The following is a 16,825-nucleotide window of genomic DNA, read 5'->3' as shown; positions in this document are numbered from 1 at the left end:
TGTACTTTCTCTAAAATGAGGGAGCAGAGCCCTACACTCACTTCAACATGAAAGTCAACCCAGATGACTATTCCCATCCTCATCTCAATGGTCTCAGGCTCCTGCATGCTTCTCTTCTTGCAGATCTCTCCCTCCCAAAGGACATTAGAGAATTCTGCTTATTCAACCACCTGGAGGACTCCGTGTGTAATTGTTCAACTGTTTCAAGTCATGTATTGGAATGAAAACAACAACATAGTAATCCATGTAGTCCGTGTTCTCTTGGCCACCAAGGTCATTATTTCCTCAGCCTGTTAAGGGTTTTGGTGTGGGGATTTAGGTAAGTTAATTGTAGTAGATTAATGAAACCAAATCACTGAGAGGCGCAGACAGACAGACACCTGAGAGGGCTGGGTAGAGAGCTGTTAAGTTGGTGACGGCATCTGTTACAGATGTGTTTCCCTAATACAGAAATCAATAATACAAAGGTATATTGGTATTCATCTGCTTGCTATTTGGGTTTTTAGGCAATGTTTCTGTATAAGCACATTAATGACATCTGCTGATGTAAAAAGAGCTTTATAAATACATTTGATTAGATATTAAATAACAGACAGTAGTTTAAGTGAGCACATAGGTGTCATTGATAGTCGGCAATATTAATAAAAATTTTTACTCATGAAATTATATTGTAGGATAATTTACACAAGAGAGTTTACACTGAATCTATGATGCATTAAGTAATAGAGGTCACAACATGTCGGGATCGTTGTGGTAGAACTTGACTGGCCTGCACAGAGCCCTGACCTCAACCCCATCGAACACCTTTCGGATTAATTGGAGCACCGACTTCGAGCCAGGCCAAATCGCCCAACATCAGTGCCCGACCTCACTAATGTTCTTGTGGCTGAACGGAAGCAAGTCCCCGCAGCAACATTCCAACATCTAGTGGAAAGCCTTCCCAGAGTAGTGGAGGCTGTTATACTGTAGCAACATTCCAACATCTAGTGGAAAGCCTTCCCAGAAGAGTGGAGGCTGTTATAGCAGCAAAGGTGGGACCAACATTAATTCCCATGATTTTGGAATAAGATGTTCGACGACCAGGTGTCTTTTGGTTATGTACTGTATGTATTGAACAGTGGGGGCTCCTCAGAGGAGGAATGGGAGGACCATCCTCCTCCGTGAATATCATTTTTTTTATTAGTGAAACATTTGAAAAAAAAAATCCTTTTTAGATAAAACTATACTAAATATATTAATGTAACCAAATAATTGATTAAAACACACTGTTTTCCAATGGAGGTCTACAGTAGCCTCAACAGCACTCTGTAGGGTAGCACCATTGTGTAGACGGAGGACAGCTAGCTTCTGTCCTCCTCTTGGTACATTGGCTTCAATACAAAACCTAGGAGGTTCATGGTTCTCTCCCCTTCTAAAGACTTAAACAGTAATTATGACAACTTCTGGAGGATGTACTCCAACCTGTCAGAGCTCTTGCAGCATGAACTGACGTGTTTTCTACACAATCAGAGGACCAATGAATCTAGTACTGAAATCTACAGCTAGCTAGCACTGCAGTGCATACAATGTGGTGAGTAGTTGACTCAAAGAGAGAGAAAGACAATAGTTTTGAACAAATTAATGTTCTTCAAAAATTAAGGAGAAGCAAGAGAGAGGGAGATAACTATATTTCATCATTTTTTTCCAGTTTCACTTACTTAGCTAGCAAAATGCAGCTATCTACTTTAGCCTACTCAAACAACTGGCTCAAACAGATGCTATGTTAGCTCGCTGGCTACAATATGACTATCCAACACTGGAACTTTTCCAAGTCAAGTTAAGCTTTTAGTTTGACTAATTTATTGCCACCGGAACATGCCTGTAAAACTGCTAAACTGCTTACTGACTGTACACTGTACTGCATGATTTGAGTGGGTTTACTAACACGTTAGTTCTGTTAGCTATGTTGACTATGACGTTACTTTATCTAATATGATGACAACAATGTAGGCTATGTGTAGCGGTTAGCGGTTATGATATGGTTTGGCTTGGAAAGGTTTTTTCACCTGGTCGCAGACAGCTGATGTGTTGTGCATTGAAGTCCACAAGCAAAGGGAAATGTGAAAGGAGGAGCGCATAGATGTTAGAAGGAATACAATATGGCTGCTATGAAAGTGAACTGTGTTTACGCTTGATCAGGTGTGTATTCATTCAGCCGATTCCGTTGAAAAACGTTTCTTAAACGGAAGCAAACAGAACGAAACAGGGATAAACATACCTAATTTGTCCAATAGAAACTTATGTTTGCAACTGCTGGACAGATGATTACACCTAGATCAGTTAGATGCAGGCAAGAGTGTGCAAAGCTGTATTGAATGTGTCACTGTCTATGTGTATGTGTCTGTCACCTCAAATTTTGCTCTCGACCTATGTGCACCGACGTTGTATACATTAATTCATAGACTAGGTTGTAGCAAACCTCATGATGGGTATAGGGAGAATTAAAGTATCATGTAGTAGCCTAAACATATCGCCAGTCATCCAGGGGCAGTCATCCAATATGCTGAAATAAAAATAAGGAAATGGGACTCCTCAGGCCACAGAGAAGGGTTGCTGAGGTGTCAGACAGACACAGAGACAAGTCAGGCTATGCCGGTGTTCATTAAAGCCCAACTCAATCAACAAATGTACCCAGAGCCTTTTCACCCGGATAGAGATCAATATTATGTCACTACGCCTCGATCCCAAGCAAGAGAAAAACAGCAAATTATTATCTTTCGACCAGTAGGCTGCCAGCACTTTAAATATTAATGTAAGGGATTCAGTTAGATGCCGGGAGTGTGCCATGTTCACACATGAAAATGTATCGTTGCTTTTCAATGGATGAGAGCCTGAAACGAGTAGATCCTGTTTTCCTGTTTAAGGCAGGTGTGGTACACAGTGTTACTCAGACCTGGTTATGGTAGGTGTGGTACACAGTGTTACTCAGACCTGGTTATGGTAGGTGTGGTACACAGTGTTACTCAGACCTGGTTATGGTAGGTGTGGTACACAGTGTTACTCAGACCTGGTTTTGGTAGGTGTGGTACACAGTGTTACTCAGACCTGGTTATGGTAGGTGTGGTACACAGTGTTACTCAGACCTGGTTATGGTAGGTGTGGTACACAGTGTTACTCAGACCTGGTTATGGTAGGTGTGGTACACAGTGTTACTCAGACCTGGTTATGGTAGGTGTGGTACACAGTGTTACTCAGACCTGGTTATGGTAGGTGTGGTACACAGTGTTACTCAGACCTGGTTTTGGTAGGTGTGGTACACAGTGTTACTCAGACCTGGTTTTGGTAGGTGTGGTTCACAGTGTTACTCAGACCTGGTTTTGGTAGGTGTGGTACACAGTGTTACTCAGACCTGGTTATGGTAGGTGTGGTACACAGTGTTACTCAGACCTGGTTATGGTAGGTGTGGTACACAGTGTTACTCAGACCTGGTTATGGTAGGTGTGGTACACAGTGTTACTCAGACCTGGTTATGGTAGGTGTGGTACACAGTGTTACTCAGACCTGGTTATGGTAGGTGTGGTACACAGTGTTACTCAGACCTGGTTATGGTAGGTGTGGTACACAGTGTTACTCAGACCTGGTTATGGTAGGTGTGGTACACAGTGTTACTCAGACCTGGTTATGGTAGGTGTGACCTACAGTGTTACTCAGACCTGGTTATGGTAGGTGTGGTACACAGTGTTACTCAGACCTGGTTATGGTAGGTGTGGTACACAGTGTTACTCAGACCAGGTTATGGTAGGTGTGGTACACAGTGTTACTCAGACCTGGTTATGGTAGGTGTGACCTACAGTGTTACTCAGACCTGGTTATGGTAGGTGTGGTACACAGTGTTACTCAGACCAGGTTATGGTAGGTGTGGTACACAGTGTTACTCAGACCTGGTCATGGTAGGTGTGACCTACAGTGTTACTCAGACCTGGTTATGGTAGGTGTGGTACACAGTGTTACTCAGACCTAGTTATGGTAGGTGTGGTACACAGTGTTACTCAGACCTGGTTATGGTAGGTGTGACCTACAGTGTTACTCAGACCAGGTTATGGTAGGTGTGGTACACAGTGTTACTCAGAACTGGTTATGGTAGGTGTGGTACACAGTGTTACTCAGACCTGTTTAAGGCAGGTGTGGTACACAGTGTTACTCAGACCTGGTTATGGTAGGTGTGGTACACAGTGTTACTCAGACCTGGCTATGGTAGGTGTGACCTACAGTGTTACTCAGACCAGGTTATGGTAGTTGTGGCCTACAGTGTAACTCAGACCTGGTTATGGTAGGTGTGGTACACAGTGTTACTCAGACCTGGTTAGGACAGGTGTGGCCTACAGTGTAACTCAGACCTGGTTATGGTAGGTGTGGCCTACAGTGTAACTCAGACCTGGTTATGGTAGGTGTGGTACACAGTGTTACTCAGACCTGGTTAGGACAGGTGTGGCCTACAGTGTAACTCAGACCTGGTTATGGTAGGTGTGGTACACAGTGTTACTCAGACCTGGTTAGGACAGGTGTGGTACACAGTGTAACTCAGAACTGGTTTTGGTAGGTGTGGCCTACAGTGTAACTCAGACCTGGTTAGGACAGGTGTGGCCTACAGTGTAACTCAGACCTGGTTATGGTAGGTGTGACCTACAGTGTTACTCAGAACTGGTTATGGTAGGTGTGACCTACAGTGTTACTCAGACCTGGTTATGGTAGGTGTGGTACACAGTGTTACTCAGACCTGGTTAGGACAGGTGTGGCCTACAGTGTAACTCAGACCTGGTTATGGTAGGTGTGACCTACAGTGTTACTCAGAACTGGTTATGGTAGGTGTGACCTACAGTGTTACTCAGAACTGGTTATGGTAGGTGTGACCTACAGTGTTACTCAGACCTGGTTATGGTAGGTGTGGCCTACAGTGTTACTCAGACCTGGTTATGGTATGTGTGACCTACAGTGTTACTCAGACCTGGTTAGGGCAGGTGTGGTACACAGTGTAACTCAGACCTGGTTAGGGCAGGTGTGATACAGTCACGGCCATTGAAAGAAGAGGATCAAGGTGCAGAGTGGTGGGCGTACATATTCCTTTATTTATATGACGCCGACAAAAACAATAAACAAACCAAAACAACTGTGAAGCTAAAGGGCTATGTGCCACAAACAAAGTTAACTTCCCACAAAGACAGGTGGGAAAAAGGGCTACCTAAGTATGGTTCTCAATCAGAGACAACGATAGACAGCTGTCCCTGATTGAGAACCCTACCCAGCCAAAACATAGAAATACAAATAATAGAACTAAAGAACATAGAATACCCACCCCAAATCACACCCTGACTAAACCAAAATGAGACATAAAAAGGCTCTCTAAGGTTAGGCCGTGACAGGTACACAGTGTTACTCTCTAAGCTTTATCTTCCTGACTGATGTCTTGAGATGTTGCTTCAATATATCCACATAATTTTCCTTCTCATGATGCCATCTATTTTGTGAAGTGCACCAGTCCCTCCTGCAGCAAAGCACCCCCACAACATGATGCTGCCATCCCCGTGCTTCACGGTTGGGATGGTGTTCTTCGGCTTGCAAGCATCCCCCTTTTTCCTCCAATCATAACGATGGTCATTATGGCCAAACTGTTCTATTTTTGTTTCATCAGACCAGAGGACATTTCTCCAACAAGTATGATCTTTGCCCCCATGTGCAGTTGCAAACCGTAGTCTGGCTTTTTTATGGCGGTTTTGGAGCAGTGGCTTCTTCCTTGCTTCGCGGTCTTTCAAGTTTTGTCGATATAGGACTAGTTTTTTACTGTGGATATAGATACTTTTGTACCTGTTTCCTCCAGCATCTTCACAAGGTCCTTCCGACTTCAACTGTAAATGAGCATTTCATGATCTGACAATGGAAGCCTACCTTTTGGGCTTTACATTGGAGATTTGCAATTTTTCCATGGTTCTTGGATGATTTTTAAAGATGCATTATGCAAAAATTGCTCCTTCATTTCCTGGTTGCTAAAATTGTAATAGTTTGTCTAATTTCAGTTTATGTGACAAAACAAGCAACTATACTGAAGAAAATCATTGTACCATCTAAACAGGTGTGAAATACATTTTCCATAATCCAAAATATTGTATTTTCAGCTGTTTGAAGCTGGTGTACAAACCCAAAAGTAAAAGATGCAAAAATGAAACTTGAGAGAGAAGCATAGAAATAGCCAACATTGAACAGATCTACCATTTCTTAGACCTGCTTTCAATGAGAATGACAGATCTATAACTTACATTTCTATGTGAATTTGGTCGGTTCGCCCAAAAAGTTACATATTGCAGCTTTAGGTAATTTAGCCAAATAAGCCAGCTCCCTGAAAGACTCGGAATGCCCATCACTATTGCAGAGCCAACGCTCGAGCTCTTGCCTGCTGGCCAAAGAGGAATGGGATCCGCTCTGTTTCTGGTGGTTGGGAAGGAGGGAAGAAAGAAGAGAGAGGGAAGGAGGAGAGAGAGGAGGAGATCTCATCTGATTTTGCACACTGCCGTAGCACTGGGGGACTTGTTTAGTAACACCATTAAGAGATCTGTCCAATTCAACTTGTTAACAACTAAGGTAGTTAATGTCTTATAGAGGCAGTTAGAGGGCTTCAGCATGTGAATCAATACTAAGAACACCATAGGGATTCACCATCTAAGAGAAAACAATTAGTGAAAAGTACAATAGTATAGTCTGTTTAAATGATCAATGGCAACGGTTAGCCAGATTAAAGTAGGTTAAAATGCTGACGTATTGCTGTGAAACATGAGGGTGGTCATGCAGGCTGTTGTGCTCCTTACACATGTATGTTGCAGAGTAGTTATTCCATATGCTCCACATCACAGAGACCTCACTCATCAGTCATCATTAACTGCTGATTGAAATGAAGCATACATCGTACTGTATGCAGATGTAGGATCTTAATTTGAGCCAGTTTGCTACAGCAGGAAAATAATTGTGCAGCAACAGGAAATGTAAATTATTATGTGGATTATAATTAATGGTGTTACCTACAGAGAAAAATGACTCTCCTTGAGAGTATCAAATTCATTCTAATGATGATGGAGAATCAAATCAGAGCTCATTAATTCCATCGCACAGGGCTTTAGTCAAATGAGTGTGTCAACGCAAGCAGTAACAACTAACAAGATGTTTTGAAGCAGTCTCTCATTTAGACCAAGATGTAATGAGGTTGGATCGATCACTCAGCTTTAAATTGCTTTAATCGCAGAATCTACTTTACGACAGTGCTGAGACAACTATGTGGCTTGCCAACAAATAACAACACAGAAAACCACTTCCTGACAGAAATGCACCTTATGTAGCTCATGCCTGGAAACACAATATAGACAAACGTGCTCATATTACCTCAGATGGATTTCTCAACTGGGCCAGTCATTCTGTAACTCTCCTTCTCACTCGGGTAACTTTATTGTCTCGCTATCTGTTGTTGAGTACTGAGTACATCTGTGCATATGTGAGTGTGTGTATGATGTGTTTGTGTGTGTATCACTATGTGTGTGTGTGAGTGTGTGTGTGACGGCATACCACAGTATTTTAGGCCTCTTTCTGCTTAAGCTGCAGCTTGCATGAATCATGACTTCCCACATTGTAGGTCAGAAAGTAGGATGAGTCATAACACTGTCTTATATGGTAACATACTTGTGACGTGATAGAAACACTGAGTTACCTGTGGACCTGGGCTATCTGGTCCGCATGGACACAAATGTAAATAATGTTCCCAGTTGCATCATATTCTGTGTCAACTATCAAATTGACACTGTGATCACACTATAGAGTCTAGAGAAACAGAGTAGAGACCTTAGAGCTTTGAGATTGTCATGAAAAGCGCTATAGAAATGTAATACATTATTATTATTATTAACTGCTTATTTCTGAGCTGGAAATTTAAAACCAAAAATATATTTTGATGGTAGATGAGGCAACGGCTGTCTTCAAGAAGGATACGGTAATCCCCTACATCCAGCTACCGGAATTCTACCTAGCAACTTGATGTTATTTACATGGTAAAAATGTAATAAGTGCAGAGTACATTCTTTTGTGTGTCTAATCTCGGAGAGTATCACAAACTACTAACCTTAACTTCTGCACCTCAAGCAAATTCCTCTCACGTCTCCCTTGTATCGATGTTTAAAAGCCCTTCCTCCTCCTGAGATCAGTTCAATTATTACAGAACCCTTTTCTGCAGAAGCTCAACAACCACAGGCACCTGGGCCAAATCAACCACAGAAAGACTCTGACGTGAGCAAAACACCCACTTCTTCACATCACATTGCCTGAAACAAGCAAAATACCCACACCATCACATCAGCTTGGCCTGAAACAAGCAAAACACCCTCACCCTCACCATCACATCACATTACTTGAAACAAGCAAAACACCCTCACCATCACATCACATGAATAAGCAAAACACCCTCACCATCACATCACATTGCCTGAAACAAGCAAAACACCCTCACCATCACATCAGCTTGGTCTGAAACAAGCAAAACACCCTCACCATCACATCAGCTTGGTCTGAAACAAGCAAAACACCCACACCATCACATCACATTGCCTGAAACAAGCAAAACACCCTCACCATCACATCAGCTTGGTCTGAAACAAGCAAAACACCCTCACCATCACATCACATTGCCTGAAACAAGCAAAACACCCTCACCATCACATCAGCTTGGTCTGAAACAAGCAAAACACCCACACCATCACATCACATTGCCTGAAACAAGCAAAACACCCTCACCATCACATCAGCTTGGTCTGAAACAAGCAAAACACCCACACCATCACATCACATTGCCTGAAACAAGCAAAACACCCTCACCATCACATCACATTACCTGAAACAAGCAAAACACCCTCACCATCACATCACATTACATGAATAAGCAAAACACCCACACCATCACATCAGCTTGATCTGAAACAAGCAAAACACCCTCACCATCACATCAGCTTTGTCTGAAACAAGCAAACCACCCTCACCATCACATCACATTACCTGAAACAAGCAAACCACCCTCACCATCACATCAGCTTTGTCTGAAACAAGCAAACCACCCTCACCATCACATCAGCTTGGTCTGAAACAAGCAAACCACCCTCACCATCACATCAGCTTGGTCTGAAACAAGCAAACCACCCTCACCATCACATCAGCTTGGTCTGAAACAAGCAAACCACCCTCACCATCACATCAGCTTGGTCTGAAACAAGCAAACCACCCTCACCATCACATCAGCTTGGTCTGAAACAAGCAAACCACCCTCACCATCACATCAGCTTGGTCTGAAACAAGCAAACCACCCTCACCATCACATCAGCTTGGTCTGAAACAAGCAAACCACCCTCACCATCACATCAGCTTGGTCTGAAACAAGCAAACCACCCTCACCATCACATCAGCTTGGTCTGAAAAAAACTGCCAAAAGAGAGATACAGTAGTTGGGGGTATTTCAGATGAATCTGGTTACCACAAGGAATTTGAGCGTTGCCACTCCAGCCAGAGCTGTGTGGTGATTGGTGAATTGGCGGCTGGGCGCATGTGCTAATTAAGCCTGGTGATTGGCAGACCATGGGGCTGCTGGGAGGAGTGTGTCCGAGGTGGGAGGAGGGGGGGAGTACTAGGGGGTTATGGGTAGTGTTGGAGAGGAGCCCGGTGGAGGGATTTACACAAAACACCAAAAGAATCCACCAGAGACAAAAAAATATATATATAATATGAAAATGTTGATGAGATATGTGGCAATTAAATAAAACTTCACCTACTAATGGAAAAAAACAAACAACAACAACCTGCAAATGGAAACTCTTCTCACAGGAAGGAGGTGACACACAGAACCACCCACGAGAAGCCTTCAAAGGCTGAGGGTGTCGTTCAGTGTGTGTGGTGTGAACATGTATGTGTGAGTGCGTTGGAGGGCATTCATCCGTTGATATAGAAGTGAAAAAGCAGCTTTTCACACACACCACAGCACCCTTGAAGGTGTGATATCTAGCTATCTAGTGTTGTAAGAATAGACACAAGTGCTCTCTCTCAGTTGTAGCGTGTGCATGAATGTGTGAACTAGAAAGCACAGACATGTTCAAGATCCCCAGCAGAGATCAGAAGGAGACGCTACCAAGCTAAACCATAAGGCAGAGATGAAAGGCTTCATTCAGGGTGATGACTGATTGTAATTAATCTACGTTGAGCATAAATAAATAATACGTTTCTCTGAGAAATCAGAGCTGAAGACAAAGACTGCATCTCAAATGGCACCCTATTCCCCATGTAGTGCACTACTTTTGACCAAAGCCCTATGTTATACATTACATAGGGAATAGGGTAACATTTGAGACACAGACAAAAGCTCCACCATGGTGAAAAAAATTCACATGACAATCCTTCCTGTTTCTATGGTTATTTACAGTTGTCATGTTAGGCCCCATTAACCCCAGTTCTTACAAGAAGCAAGATTATACACTTGGAAGTAAGAGAGCCATACTGTACGGATTGTCCATTCTCCAAAATGTGAAGGCTATCACTCATTCATCATTTTTTTATATATAGATTCATTAATGAAGACTTTAGTTATTGCTTTTGAACCACAGTTTCTGTTTTGAAATGTGAATGGGAGGGTCAGCTATTTCAAATACATTGACACCCTGCAGTATTTCCTCTTTAAACTCAACAGCTGCAAAATGTGTTCCTTAAAATCAAATTGACAAGAAGATGAATAAAGGAAACATGGTTATACTAATATACTAATGCCAATGGAATGATAAAGAATGACAGATCCACCATAGACAACTACAGCAGACTGGACTGGATAATCTGTCTAGAGTTTCCATATAACTGTCTCACACATAGCCTCACTCCCTCTACTATGCTATAAGGTAATTGGACAGGTCACATAAATGGATGTCATGCAGTGTGTCACTAAGGTTGTCTAGGGATACACTGTCTGCCTGCACACGCTGCTGTCAGGTCATGACTTGCACTGTGGCTTGCTATGGTGAGGGGGTTGCAGTACGTTCACACATACCAGCGCATGAAGTGTCCCTGGTCCTGGCCAAGCTGAGGGGACCTGGCTCACATTACACAGACACAGAGTGACTGTCTGCCAGTGCCCATACCAGGTCAGATGACCTGCTGGCAGAAACACTGACAGGAGTGTAAGAGAGCTAATCTGGGAGCTGAGGTGAGGCTGCAACACATGTGAATGTATGTGACTGGGGATAATGAGTCTGCATGTGCACACTAAGACAAGCAGAATAGTAGGTTAGATGAAATGTTGTGAAATTAATGCCATACAGATCATGAACAAATCCTCTAATAATAAATTATACCACTCACCACTCATCGTACACACAAGTCAAGTGATGTATTATTTCATATGCAACATCTTCGTGATTTGGCCTCCTACAGTGGTGACTCGACTCGTAACACCACTTCCTATGGAATCCCCATACCTTAGACCAGTGGCTCCCAATCAGTGGTACGTGGACCTCTGGGGGTACGTGACTCATGAGACCATAGGTCTACTGGTAAAATGCACATGAGAGGGTACTTCAGGGGTACTCCGGGCAGAGCAACATTCAGCTGGTGGTACAGCAACCGAAAAAGGTTGGGAACCACTGCCTTAGACAGTCATGATAAGGTCAATGAGGGGCTGACACAGAACAGTCAAGTTGGAGCAACCCAGACGTGATCAGTCAGAGAAGGAGATAGGAGGTGTACGTAAGACAACCCATGTGTGTCTGAAATACATTGAGAGGGCACGAACTGAAAGGTTATGGTTGAAGTAAGCACAGATGTGACACATACTGTGGTTAGTGTGGGTTAAGACAACTCTGTAGGTGACTCAAACTGAGAAGAGAAATCCACTGATTAGCATATGCACTCTTGTTGTACGTGAGAGTCTTGAGACACACTGGAAATATTCTGAGGGAGGAAACACTGACTGTATCTGTGGTGATGATCAGCGTGATTACAATAATGCCATTTCAATCACTGCCAGAGGTGGATGTTATGTTATGCCTGTGAGCAATGCACATGTTATGTATGTGAGCAATACTCACCATTGCTCTTTGAGATAAGTACTGGTTGAAGTATTTTTTTGGTAGGTGGTTTTGTCTCCTCCACCACATGTTGTTGTTACTTATTATGGACAAATATTGCTGCTATGTGACCAATGCTATCTAGTATCAATGGTGCTCAATTCTGAACTTCACCTTAATCCAGACATATGTTACCCTTCATACCTTCTTCAATTATTTCTATTTGTATTTATTAGGGATCCCCAAGGCAGTAGCTACTCTTCCTGGAGTCCAAACACATTAAGGCACTTACATTACATATAAAACAAAAGAAAAAACAGTACATCATATAACATTATTACATCACTACATATCTACAATACAAAATGTATCATACCACCAAGGTACTGTTTACATGATCCACTGTTTACAGGGCCACTGGCCAACCTTACACTCTTGGGCCTGAGAGATCAATATATATCTCTGGAGCTATTGATTTCTGCTTGATTAAAACACTGAATCTTAACAAGTCCTCCAGACCAGAGCAAGGCGGGAGGGAGGGGTGGAGAGAGACATGAGTGCAGCCAAGGTCTTGTGAGGGCCAACCATTATAGATTGTACCATTATAGAACTATATCTATTGCAGAAGAGGCTGGTTGAAAATGGTTGGTTGAAATGAGTACAATAGAGTTTCTATCAAAAGGATCCGTATCTACAGGCTATGTTGTTTTCCCTTTTTCATATTGATTCTGTTTGTAATGTAACTATTTTTCTCAAGACGCCCTCGAAAACAAGATGTCCCATCTCAAGAGGTTCATCCAGCCCACAAATATCGAAATAAACGCAAATGAATAATGGTTTCTATACATTTCAGAGCATAGTGTGTTGTAGAGATACTATGCAGATTAATAGAGCTTCACCAGATATGGTTTGTTATTCAGTGTGAAAGTATTTTATTACAGTCTGGCCTTTCAATGACTCAATAGAACAGATGAGAGAGAAGTCCCATTCAGGTCTAGTGTAATTATAACTTCACAGACACACCGCCACTTTCAACTACTTCCATTGTTAAAGAACAGGAGCTCTGTCTGATTTTCATGCCAAAAAGTTGCAGAATCATGCAGAAAAAGCTGCAGAATCATGGCCTGGAGTATTTTCTATGTTGATTTGAATCTGAGGTATAATGACAACCTCATGCAACTAAAGGTATCCAACTTCTATTTTTTATAGGTGCTTTTTCTGGCCACACATTTCCTGTTGTAGGTCGACACAAAGAGGTGAATGAGGAGGACATTCCAAGTGTAGGGGAATTAATGTAACTCACATTCAAATGATTTATTTCATGTGTGATGAAACCAAGGCGATAGACAGTGGGTGTGAAGAAAAACCTACTGTGCTGACGTTTATCACAGCTTAAAAATAAGCATTTTCCCCAGCAGTCAGTCAGTCAGAATGAAAGTCAGAGGGCCAGAGGGGTGTTTTATAGGGCAGCCTTCCATGGCCATCAATCCCTTTGGATTCTTCAATTAAAAAGATACGACAATAGACTGGGCCTCAAAGTGAAGTCCCCCCTCACATATGTCGATGTCTTGTTGGAGTCTTACTCTGGCCAGACACCTGACTGCGTGTTTCCCAAACACCACTCTCAGGTCATGCAGTGTTCCTTCTGGATACAGGGATCTCGGGGAGAAAAAGCGCACACAGGCTGTTGCTATTTGCAGATGAGGGCCAGAGGCTGGCTGAAATGACACGTTGGACCAGGAGGAGGTCTGCTGACAGGAGAGACATTTACTTTTCCAGTGACAACCTGGGAGCACAGCTCTTGGAAGGTAATGATTGATGCGCTGAGTCTGACTGAGCATGATCCTACGCGTTTTATCTCTAGTCTGTGGGCTAGCCAGAGCACCCACGCACAGACTGGACATGCCTGCCTGGCCTCAGCCCCTCTGCCTGCGAGGAAGTCACTGTTCTAACTCACATAAACGGTCCTTTCTTCGTCCCGCGGCGCGCCACCACTTTCTGACTGAGGTTAACCTCTGGCGAACCACAAATGACTCCCTAAAACGCAGGCAGACAGGGCAGAGGAGAAACTACAGTTTGTTTGTTTATGGTTAAGGCTGCAGACTAAGTCCCCCCTTATTTTTAGCAGTCTAACCTGTCAATGGATTTATAATGGCCGAGACTTCACAGATGAAAAAACATGAATGAATAAAAAGAGTGATGTCAAAGTGTACCCACCAGTTTTTTTTGCCTGATCTCTCATTACTTAAAATACCCCAGGTTTAAAATGGTAGAGACTGTGAAATCTGTGTCCTGTACCACATTTTCAGGTTATTTAGATACCAGGTGGCTGACACATTATCTAACATTAAAACATTTCTGGGACAACTACCATTGGTAGGATGAATCATCAATGTGTGGCAGTGGAGGCTGCAGAGGGGAGGACGGCTCATAATAATGTCTGGAACAGAGCAAATGGAATGGAATCAAACACAGGGAAACTATGTGTTTGATGTAGTTGATATCATTCCTCTGATTCCGCTCCAGCCATTACCACGAGCCCGTCCTCCCCAATTAAGGTGCCACCAACCTCCTGTGGTGTGTGGAGACTAGGGATAGGGTTCCTACACATACAGTACAGTACACAGCCTGCTGCTAATCTGCTGTCTCTGTATTGAAGTGTCTGATCAAAAGGACCACACACAGTCAGACATCGCTCGCTCCCTCTTCCATAGGCTTTTAATAGAAACAAACTGTTCTAATCCATTCTTCTCACACCATGAAACTAGGCCTCTGGGACTGAACGACTGGCCTCAGCCTCTGCCTCTAGCCTTCCTATTACGGTTCTTAAAGAGATGCTCCACTACTTTGGCGACTAAAAAAGTATTTTTTAAGAAAGAAAGAGAGAGAGAGAGAGAGAGAGAGAGCAAATGACGTAATGCAAATGTGATGTAGTAAGCTATTTTCAGGGAACACTTTTGGCTTGTGAGTGCTACTTTCAGAACTACTGGCTAAAAAGTATTCAAAAGTACCAAATAATCTCTTTAATATGAGTAGAAAAAAACACAGACCAGCCCACCATGGGCAAAAATGCCCTTTAGAGCTGTAGCCTGCCCGCCTGCTAAGGAGTCTAATCCAATAAGAAACTGTCTCACAGCGTAATTCTCACAGGGGAGGAAGCTACAGTACACACGCACAACCAGGAACGACAAGTAGTAGTAAAAACACAAACAAATATGCAGTAGTGCTGAAACTGGATCTGTACCACAGCAGCAGACGTTTCCCTCCCAACAAACACACTAACTCTCTACCACTGTCCTCTTGAGCCTGCCTGGCACACTCCCAGACTATAGGACCATCAGATCTGATTTGCCTTGGATCTGGACTCTGCAGTCTATCTAAACTCAACACGCCACACCCTGATAAGGGCCTGCTCTCTGTGATGAAGCGATAGTAGCTATGCGATTTATTTGCTCTCTATTTGATGAATGGGTCACATTCCAGCCTGTGTCTGGTGGAAAACCCAGCAGGCAGCTTTACCATGTCCTTTGAGGGCTGGGGGAGAGGGAGAGAGAGGGAGAGGGAGAGGGAGAGGGAGAGGGAGGGAGGGCTGGGGGAGAGGGAGAGAGTGAGAGGGAGGGAGGCAGGGAGAGGGAGAGGGAGAGGGAGAGGGAGGGAGAGGGAGGGCTGGGGGAGAGGGAGAGAGAAAGAGTGAGAGGGAGGGAGGGAGAGGGAGGGCTGGGGGAGAGGGAGAGGGAGAGGGAGAGAGAGAGAGAGAGAGAGAGAGAGAGAGAGAGAGAGAGAGAGAGAGAGAGGGAGGGAGGGAGGGGGAGTGGGAGGGGGAGGGAGAGAGAGCAGTGCAGAGCAGAGCAGATAAAGGAATGTCCATATCCAGGTGAGTGCAAGGATCGTGGAGCCTGGCCATAGAAAACTACAGGGAAGTCCTCTGACTCACTGAGGGGAGGCTATAGCTGTGTCTAAAATTGCACCCTATTCCCTATCTAGTGTGTTATTTTTGACCTAAACCGGGTCAGAATTAATCAAAATTAGGGCATAGGGTGCATTCAGGGCACAAAACCTATGCCTCTCTTTGATCCCTCTATGCTCTCCCCAGTTCCATCCATATGGAACAGCCATCCCATAGACACATTTTCAATATCCTCGAAAGGCAAAATGCCCAGCCAGGCATTGGCCAGTCCTGCAGTCTAGGCCTATGTGCTCAATAACATGCTACATGACTTGCAGCATACACATGTGTCCGGCCCGGCCTTGCCTATCAATCTCATTTAGTGTGAGGTCTGTGCATACAGTGCAGTACTGTGAGGGTCTTCATTGAGACCAGGCTAAAGCAACAGAAGTAAATTCTACATGTATGTATTAGTCTCTCATTGTAAACGTGTGCCAAAGTGAGTATATGAATGCCCTGCATGAACTCTCTGCAACCCAATACTGAGTGTGACTTTGAAACTGTTGGTCAAATGTACTTTTTCAGTAACACACGATGATTTAGACCAGGGGTTCCCAACTCCAGGGTTTCCAGTAGTTTCCACAGCCACATAGTCAAAAATTGCTATATTGTAAAAATTCATGAAAACAAATAGTCTTTTTGGTCTTAATTTCAGATTAGGGTCAGGCATTGTCACATGGATTGACGCTGGAGAGACGAAGCAGGTACGGAGAGTCAAACATTTAATAAAGAATGAGACAGGAACAGCGTCAGCAAACTAATAATACAGACAAAAAAC

General features: G+C 43.5%; 1 protein-coding gene across 2 annotated transcripts in view; it reads right to left on the bottom strand.

The window, feature by feature from the left end:
- The window catches only part of LOC135506063 (transcription regulator protein BACH2-like), a 124,650-nt gene that overhangs the window by 55,206 nt on the left and 52,619 nt on the right, over positions 1-16,825 (bottom strand). Inside the window, exon 1 of one of the 2 annotated variants that reach the window (XM_064925444.1) lies at positions 8,135-8,174. The exons of the other annotated variant lie outside the window; for it this stretch is intronic. The gene's annotated coding sequence lies outside the window, so the exon portion shown is untranslated. Of the gene's footprint in view, positions 1-8,134; positions 8,175-16,825 lie in introns of those variants that run through there. 2 annotated transcript variants of the gene reach the window in all.

Source organism: Oncorhynchus masou, chromosome 19 (genome assembly GCF_036934945.1).
Source record: "Oncorhynchus masou masou isolate Uvic2021 chromosome 19, UVic_Omas_1.1, whole genome shotgun sequence".
NCBI classification, from domain to species: Eukaryota; Metazoa; Chordata; class Actinopteri; order Salmoniformes; family Salmonidae; genus Oncorhynchus; species Oncorhynchus masou.
Note: the sequence above shows the minus strand (reverse complement) of the source record. Positions and strands in the feature narration are given on the sequence as shown.